Source organism: Perissodus microlepis, chromosome 13 (genome assembly GCF_051167445.1).
Source record: "Perissodus microlepis isolate ML-2025 ecotype Zambia chromosome 13, ASM5116744v1, whole genome shotgun sequence".
NCBI lineage: Eukaryota > Metazoa > Chordata > Actinopteri > Cichliformes > Cichlidae > Perissodus > Perissodus microlepis.
The window spans coordinates 32,804,914-32,814,325 of record NC_140473.1 but is presented as its reverse complement, the minus strand read 5'-3'; the positions used below and the strand labels follow the sequence as shown (position 1 = coordinate 32,814,325).

General features: G+C 41.4%; 1 long non-coding RNA gene across 1 annotated transcript; it reads left to right on the top strand.

Moving 5' to 3' along the window:
- Nucleotides 1–20: 20 nt before the first annotated feature.
- Nucleotides 21–2,788, top strand: LOC146375478 (uncharacterized). The gene is made up of 2 exons (XR_014801913.1): nucleotides 21–592; nucleotides 2,517–2,788. It is a non-coding gene; the product is annotated as an uncharacterized LOC146375478 (long non-coding RNA).
- The last annotated feature ends 6,624 nt before the right edge of the window (nucleotides 2,789–9,412 follow it).

Genomic DNA, 9,412 nt, shown 5'->3' with positions numbered 1-9,412 from the left:
GAGCTCAGGATGAAGGACTGAGCTTTTTCAACGCTGCGGCTGCTCTAACGTGACGTCACAGCGTGAAAACAACAATTAAACCAGAGAAGAAGAAGTTTCAAGTTGTGCAGAAGTATGTGGACGGTGCTGTTCGTTCATCTACCCTGATGGAGCTCCTCACACCTACAGACAGGCTGGCGGCGAGCTGCTCAGCGCGGAGACTTTCTTTACTTAAGTAGAAGTACAGATACCTGTGTTTAAATGTAAATGTAAAAAATGTAAATGGCCTGTATTTATATAGCGCTTTACTAGTCCCTAAGGACCCCAAAGCGCTTTACATATCCAGTCATCCACCCATTCACACACACTGGTGATGGCAAGCCACATTGTAGCCACAGCCACCCTGGGGCGCACTGACAGAGGCGAGGCTGCCGGACACTAGCGCCACCGGGCCCTCTGACCACCACCAGTAGGCAACGGGTGAAGTGTCTTGCCCAAGGACACAACGACCGAGGCTGTCCAAGCCGGGGCTCGAACCGGCAACCTTCCGATTACAAGGCGAACTCCCAACTCTTGAGCCACGATCCACGATTTAAAAGTACTCCAGTAAAAGGTGAAGTAATGAAGAAACTCCTTTACTCAAGTAAAAGTGAAAAAGTACTCTGCTACTAACCATGTTTGTATACAAGTAACTGAACCTTGTGCTTTGTTAGTATTTCAATACAAAAGCACATTCTAATTGTAATGAATGTACTCAGCATGAGTCTGTTGTGTAGGACACCTGCAGTGACAGAGAATGTAAAACCGATTGTGTTGCCTTGATGGTGGAGGGTGACTTCACCTCCACACCTACACAGTAGCATGAGCACAGTCAGGGGTCACAGTGGATTCAGCAAGTGGGGATGAACCTCAGCATCATCAACTTACATGTAAACTCATCTCTGCTACACCTGTTGTTACCTGCCTGGGACCATGAGCACCACAGGCACTGTGTGTGACTGTACTCTGAATCCACCACATGTTTATCCTGCATTGAAATACTAAACAGGATTTTCATGGAACATTTGAATAACACAAAGTTAGCATAGCTTTGTTTGTTTTGCAGGAACATGGCATCTTTAAATTTCCAGTTTATCAAATTCCACTGAGCATCCTTCCTTTAACTCTAAGCTCTCTTTGTCCTCTCCTGTCCTTCTTTCTTATCTGTCTCCATCTCTGAGTGAACGTAGCTCTCTGTCTTTTCTCTCCCTGTCAAATACAGCAGCTGGACCTTTAGCTGCAGCACACTGTGAGACAAACTGCACACACACAGTTTGTGTTTGCTGATGTTTGTTGAGCTGATAGAAACGCTGCATTTCAAATTACCCGACACTTAAAAAACTTCACTCCCTTTATGTTCTCTCCTCTTCTGTAGGGCTAGCTAGATGCTCAAGTACTGCAAACTCCTGTGCAATACTGCAGATTTTAATATCGATCTGATACCAAGTACCCATATGGAAAAGAAATAGTAAAAACTCATTCATATAGTGAATCATATCAGGCTTATATGATTTACTCATGAAAGTGGCCACTTTCTCATTACTTTCATATATTGTTTTAGTAAGTATCCAAAACATACAAGTTGCATTTATATAATTTTTCAAGGTATCTTACATCTGTTTTAACTCTTGTATGCTTTTCATACAAGTTTCACACAAGACAGATACAAACTTTATAAGATTTATATATATCTTTTCCATATGGGTAAATACAGGGCCGGTACTGCCAATCCCAATTCTGATACCGATATTTGTAACTTGTGAAGGCAGCTTATGTAGCTGAGAGCACTGTGTCGTGATTTATGAGATGAATCATCAATTTGTAATTTCACTGTCAGTTTTACTTGCATGTATTTTGAAAGTGGTTTTTTTTTTTTGGACAGCAGGGATGTAAATGTGCCTGTCGTGTGATGTTTGAATGTGCCGTAGGCGGCAAATCAAATAGACGTGACAACACAAAAAGATTCAGATGTTTTTCATAGAGCGTGGTTGAAGTATATCTTCTCATTTCTAAAAAGATAATATATTTAGCTGGGCCACATACTGAACTTGGAGGATAGAAATAAAGTGTCGATCTTATATTGCAATTATTAATCAGATATCAGTGCCACAGCTGCTATTGGTGTTTGGATCGATCCACTCGCCTCTAGCACAAACTTATGGACACTAGAGTATTTAAAAGTAGAATGGGAGGCAGAGCCTTCAGTTTTCAGGCCCCTCTTCTGTGGAACCAGCTTCCAGTTTGGATTCAGGAGACAGACACTATCTCTACTTTCAAGATTAGGCTTCAAACTTTCCTTTTTGCTAAAGCATATAGTTAGGGCTGGACCAGGTGACCCTGGATCCTCCCTTAGTTATGCTGCAATAGACGTAGGCTGCTGGGGATTCCCATGATGCATTGCATTTTTCCTTTCCAGTCACCTTTCTCACTCACTATGTGTTAACAGACCTCTCTGCATTGAATCATATCCGTTATTAACCTCTGTCTCTCTTCCACAGCATGTCTTTATCCTGTCTTCCTTCTCTCACCCCAACCAATCACAGCAGATGGCCCCGCCCCTCCCTGAGCCTGGTTCTGCTGGAGGTTTCTTCCTGTTAAAAGGGAGTTTTTCCTTCCCACTGTCGCCAAAGTGCTTGCTCATAGGGGGTCATATGATTGTTGGGTTTGTCTTTGTATCTATTATTGTAGGATCTACTGTACAATATAAAGCGCCTTGAGGCGACTGCTGTTGTGATTTGGCGCTGTGTAAATAAAGTTGAATTGAATTGAATTGACACGTGCACTGTTTCCGGCCTGTACCGTGTTACTGTAATCACATCACATTTTTCAGTAACACAGTAATGTAACACATTGTACTGTACTAAATGCAATAATCTCATTACAGTTAGATCCTGTGGATGGAAAGACAAAAACATTAAAAAAAAGTTTTTTCCGTCCTGCTACAATCAGCTGATTTCAGTTTGTGAGCTGGAGGAGTAAATTAATGGCGCAGTCTACAGCGTGGATGTTACGAAAGCACGATGGTGACATGCAAACTGCATCCAGGAAGGAAACATCTGCAGCCAACCTCTGTGCAGACAGCATGCTAATGGTAAGCCAGCCATGAACCCAGACTGACGTTAAAGCTGAGTGTATGCAGACCCCAGCACAGTAGTGATGGGATTTCCGGCTCTTTTTAGAGAACCGGCTCTTACGGCTCCCAACCGGCTCTTCAGGTTGTTTTGTTGCTTTAATTAATTAATTAATGCACAAAAGGAATTACTAATGTAAAAAAAAAAAGTGGTTTTATTTATATATGTTTATATATAAATATATGCGGTGGCCCCTAGAGACAAAGGACGTACAAACTCCAAAACACATTCCTAGAGTTAACTGAACTTCCAAAACAGAGCTACCTAGATCACTTAAATCAGCGGTCCCCAACCTTTTTTGCGCCACGGACCGGTTTATGCCTGACATTGGCTGTATCCCAATTCAGGGTCTGCAGCCTTAAAGGCCACATTTTAAGGCCGATTACGTCACAGCGACGCGACGAAGGCTGTCCCAATTCGAAGGCTGCTCGAAATGCGGCCTTCAAATGCGTCCTTCATGTCACTGAATTTTAAGGACGTGGCGGCGTAGACTTCGTGGCCCAACATATCCCAGAATGCATAGCGCGGCGGTGGGTGTGGATAATTTTGCCGCGGATGTGGGGCGGCCGAAGAGTAAACTTTAAATAAGTACTGAATATTATGTCACTTATTTATGTGCAAATGTTTAATAACGAAGAACATTAAAACATTACTGTTGGCCACATGTCGGCAAAGTTATGTGACATCAGTGACGTTTGTACTAACTTGGTTTTAAAGCCTTTACTTTAAAATATACGCCGTTCAATAGCTGAGCTTAATCTTACAGAGAATGATCAAAGCTCATGTAGAAACAAGCAAACAAATGAACAGAAGATTTTCTCCTTCATTTCTGTCAAACAAAGCTGTATGACACGTTTCCAGCTGTTAGTATCATGGTTGCTAGGCAACCTGGGCAGCGCAACGGAGGCTAGACCGTCCCATTTCACAAGCCTCGCACTTCCGGCCTTAGCGGTCTTTAAGTACGCGGCCCTTGAGGATCGTCGAGGCTGCGTACTTTAAGGCTGCAGACCCTGAATTGGGATACAACCATTATTTTCACGGACCGGCCTTTAAGGTGTCGCGGATAAATACAACAAAATAAAACTAGTACCGGTACCGAAAAAAAGAAGATTTATTCATAACACACGTGAAAAGACCAAGGAAAACCGAGTAAACGATAAAAACGATAACAAAATAACGCTGAAAACCGATAAAAACCCTGAAAACCATACATTTCACACCTGAACCTCAACTCTCGCGGCCCGGTACCAAACGACTCACGGACCGGTACCGGTCCGAGGCCCGGGGGTTGGGGACCGCTGACTTAAATTACACAATTGAAAGCATATGTGTATTGTTTGTGTATTTATACACAAGCACTCATATATATTCAAATAATTAAAAAGAAATGTTCATTTACCTGTTACTACCACACACCAAATCCGGTCGTTGGTACTTCCTGGCTTGTGTAGCCACTAGGTAACAAAAGCTCAACACTGCCCCCTAGCATCCTGGAGCACTTCTGTTGTGTTTTGTACATGTTTTGGAGTTTTTACGTGTTTTGGAGTTTTTACGTGCTTTGTCTCTAGGGGCCACCGTAAATATACTTTTATTTATTCACTCCACATAAAATGTAATAAATAAATCATATAATACAAAAACCAACTATTCACAGTTCAACTTTTAACTATTTAAATTTTCAGCTTTTTCCTTTTAAACAAATTTAAAGTGAAACAACACAAAACACTGCAAACCACAACACAATTAAATATAAATTAAAATATGAAAACAAAAAGAAGATGCACATTCTCTGTCATATGGACCTGCATGAATAAACTTTCTGAATCCTTTATCATCTGCAACTGAAAACTGTTGTGGATGATTACTATACCTTTCTAATGTGACGTTGTTGTCCCTGGCTCTCTTTCTCTCTCTCTCCCTCGCGCTCTGTTCCTGTGCTACTGAGAGTGTAACTACCGCCCCTCCCCCCTCTGCCCAGCGCACAAGGCTCACGTTGATCACTTCAATGAGTTGGCTCTTGTTTCGTTCGCGTCCGACACGTCACCAGTGTTGTCAACTTAGCGACTTTGTCGCTATATTTAGCGAGTTTTCAGACCCCCTTAGCAACTTTTTTTCTAAAAAGCGACAAATCTGGCGACTTTTTCTGGTGTTATTGGAGACTTATTTATGACGACTTTTTGACGTGAAAGCGGGTATCGCTTTTACTCTCAACAAGCAGCGGGTGCTGCCGTGGGCACCTCGCCCGTTCCAAAGCGCTCACTGGCGGGGGATAGTCCTCCCCCAGCTGCTATCAGGGCAGGAGACGTTCACGAACTGCAAATGAACCGTGCTCCGAACTGCAAATGAACCGTGCATGAGCGAAGCCGCTGCTCCCGCACTGACTATAACGCAGTCAGTTCTTCTTTTACTGTTATGCTGTTTTGTGGATCACGAGGTTTAAAACTACTTACACACACACACACACACAAAGTAACTCCACCAGAGTGCCTATTTCGGGTCACTTTTGCCGGTCCAAGCCCGGGTAAAGGAGCAGGGTTGGAATTGTGACATTAAAAAAAAAAAACAATAATTGCTAAAATAAATTTAATTTGTAGTTCTAAACAAATTCTAAATGCATTTAGGACGTTCTTTACTCACTTTATGTCTCTTCCATGATGTTATTTCTCTCTCCAACAACGTAGGTTACAATTATATTAGCTTGACCAATTATGCAAATTAGGCGATGACGTCATTTAGCAACTTCTAGCGACTTTTAGGACAGCCAATAGCGATTTTCCTTACTGAGGAGTTGGCAACACTGCACGTCACTACAGCACGGCAGCCAGAGCCTGAGCTTCAACAGGTAACAAACCAATGAACAGTCAGGCTACCTGTTCATGTTTCTAAGGCAAAATCACCATGACGACCGCTCTGAATTCTGTTTGTGCTGGTTTTCCAACTTTGTGTCATCAGAAACTGAATTTGAATAAGTTAAATTCGACACACACACACACCCATATTTTGCTCCATTGTGGTTTATTTCACACCTCAAACATTTAGTAAACAATTAAGCAAATACAAGTAATCTGCAATAAATTACAGGTAGTAATAAAAATATAATAAAAATCACTGTGTGATTATTTTACGTGTAGTTGTTTTTTTCCTGTGTAATAATATTCAGCATTGCTATCAATACATTTTTCAAAAAATGCCTCTCTGTGCAAAATGGGTTTAAAAACATAAACAACTATTTGTCCGTGATTTGAACCGGGGGAACAAATCGTGGCAGGATCAGCCTGATGTTATTTGTATCCAGCTGTAACTTTACTGTATAAAGAGCAAACATCTCCAAAATGTCAGGAGTAGTTAGTCATTACAACAAGTGTTTGTGAACTAAAAATCAAGAATGTGGGATCCTGTTTGTCCATGATTTAAACAGCCCAGCGCTGCTCCCGACGAAGGGAAAACTAATTCTGCAGGGAGACCTACCTCGGCACTTGTGCAGGTGAAACCAAAGGGAAGATTTGCTTCACCATGTTTTATAGTCTTTGGCTTAGAATGAAGTTGGTTTGGAAACATATTCAGCGATGCTTCATCTCCTGCTTTGCGTTTCTGTGGCCGCCCGGTGCTAGCAGTGTCCAAGCGTTGTTTCCCCCCCCACCCCGCTTTTCATACCGCGCCCCCCCTGCAATGGCTCTGCGCCCCCCCTAGGGGGCGGGCCCCACACTTTGGGAAGGTCTGAATTAGCCTAATTTGAAATTCAATGTATTGGTTTGAAAATGATCGGAACTAAATTGAAATTGAATTTTATACTTTGAAAATGAATTCATTTGTTTTGAAACTGTATTTTATCCTTTAAAAATGTAGCTCTCAAATAATTTCAGTTTCAGTTCTACAATTCAGTTTTTTGGGACTTGCATCCGGTTCTGGTTCCAGAGTAATCGAGCACAGATTAATAGAACTGCGTTTTACAAGCGGACCGAAAGTGTCACTGACGGGAATCTACAGCATCTTGAGCTGGATTTTTTTTTTTAACATACTGCTCCATTATTATGTTTGACAGGCTGAAGTTGTCGGGTCACCAAGGCACCTCATAAATCGACCAGCTTTTACAGGTGTTTTGTGCCAGAAATGGAGTGTCCACTGAAGACTGAAGATAATGAATCTCTACGCCTTGCCATTGATCCCTCTTGTGCCTTCATCTAGACAAGTGACATTTACTTGACCACTCTCACATGCTCTGTACCTACATCACCTTCCCTCACAGTCGTAGCTTGGCCCATCAGAGGGTGAAATGATAAGAATGTGTTATTTTGCAAAGTGCTCTCTAGGGTTCCTAAATAAAATATGGCATTGAGATAATTTATTTTGAATTCTTTTTAATAATCCCTTCTTCTAAAATATATAAGAAACCTCTCCTGGTTTTAATGGCACTTTGGATTTCCTTACTTTCTGGTCCACTCCCACCTCAGCATGCAGTCAAGTTCTATCTGGTCTTTAAATCTGAAGTCATTAGCCATGTCTGGGCCCAAACTCCGCTGCAGGTCCCAAAGTCAAATGATCACTGCAGCATTACTGAGAGTTTCATCTGTAATAAAACGATCAGCGTTGCTGCTTTACCAGGTCTAACAATTAAGTTTAACATCCAGGCATCCATGAAAACGAAATTTATGACATTTAACGGAGTTAGAAGTTAGCAGGAAGTTAGCTCGCTAGCTTCTATCTAAATATAATACACCATGTTCTGACTGAGAGATTTCTGAAATGATTCAAACGTACAGCTCTGCTATCACTTCCAACATAAATGAAGACAGAAAACTAAACAGCAGTGACGTTTGTAGGGTTACTGAAGTTGGGCTAGCTGGTATATAATGATGTGCTACATGATCGCTAGCGACACAGCTATGTTAGCATAACATAAACAGTAAAGCTGGAGGATGAACACTAACTTCTTTCCACTGGATAAAAGTTAACGTGAGGGTTCCCGATGGTTAGAGACAAATGTAATCGCATGGCAGGATGCTGTAAACGGACCAAACTTCAGCCAGGAGAACAACTGAGATAATCCATCCACAATACGAGGTTAGTTATTAATATACTGCTGCATGGGCTGGGCTGCAGTTACATCATAAAGGTTTAAAACTGAGCTTTAAAATGAACAGTGGTGATAAAAACAGAGGCCGACAGTGATCACTGACTGTTTTTAGGGGATTGTTGAGATTAAACAGAACAAGATACAAAACATGAAAACATGTTAAAAACACAACAGCCTTAATAAACGCAGAGTACTTTGGGCCCGGAAGCAGAATTCGTCATGTCATCACTTAAAGACCGGATAGTCTTGCCAATGACCTACTAATCATATTCAGATGTGTTGCAACAGGGACACATGGAAAAGTTGCAAGACAGCGGTCTTCTTTCTTTCTTCTTCTTCTTTCTTGTTCTTATACATGTAATACATTTATTACCAACCTGAGAGTTTATCCGCTGGTCATGCGACACGACGAATGACTTCTGAGGTCTTAATTCAGCTCAAGATGCTGTAGATTCCTGTCAGTGACACTTTCAGTCCGCTAAAACGGAGTTCTATTAATCTGCACTTGATTACTCTGGAATCGGAACCGGATGTAAGTCCCAAAAAACTGAATTGTAGGACTGAAACTGAAATTATTTGAGAGCTTCATTTTTAAAGGTTAAAATACAGTTTCAAAACAAATGAATTCATTTTCAAAGTATAAAATTCAATTTCAATTTAGTTCCGATCATTTTCAAACCAATACATTGAATTTCAAATTAGGCTAATTCAAATTCAGTTTTAAAAAGCATTTATTAAGTTACAATTCAGATTCAATCTGAGCAATTCATATTCGAATTTAACTTATTCAAATTCAGTTTCTGATGACACAAAGTTCTGCGCATCCACATGTGTGTCCTGATCAGGGTCTGTGTTGGTGTGTGAGACTGTAGCTGTAATCAGCTGCTCACAGTTGACCCAGTAAACCCTGTGCACATGTGCCGTTTGTCTACCTGTTCCTCTCTACCTTCCAGGTGTTTCTGGACCTTCCTACCTGAGCTGTCTGCCTTTCACCTGATGTCGTGCCCGCAGAACAGAGTTCATTCAGGTAAGTTCATCAGGGGTGTCAAACTGAAATGAGCCGCTGCTGACACTGTCGTCTCATTGGACAGCCAAGTGTTCAAGTAGTACAAAAAATAAACAAGAAACCACCCACCAATACAGGGAGTGCAGAATTATTAGGCAAATGAGTATTTTGTCCACATCATCC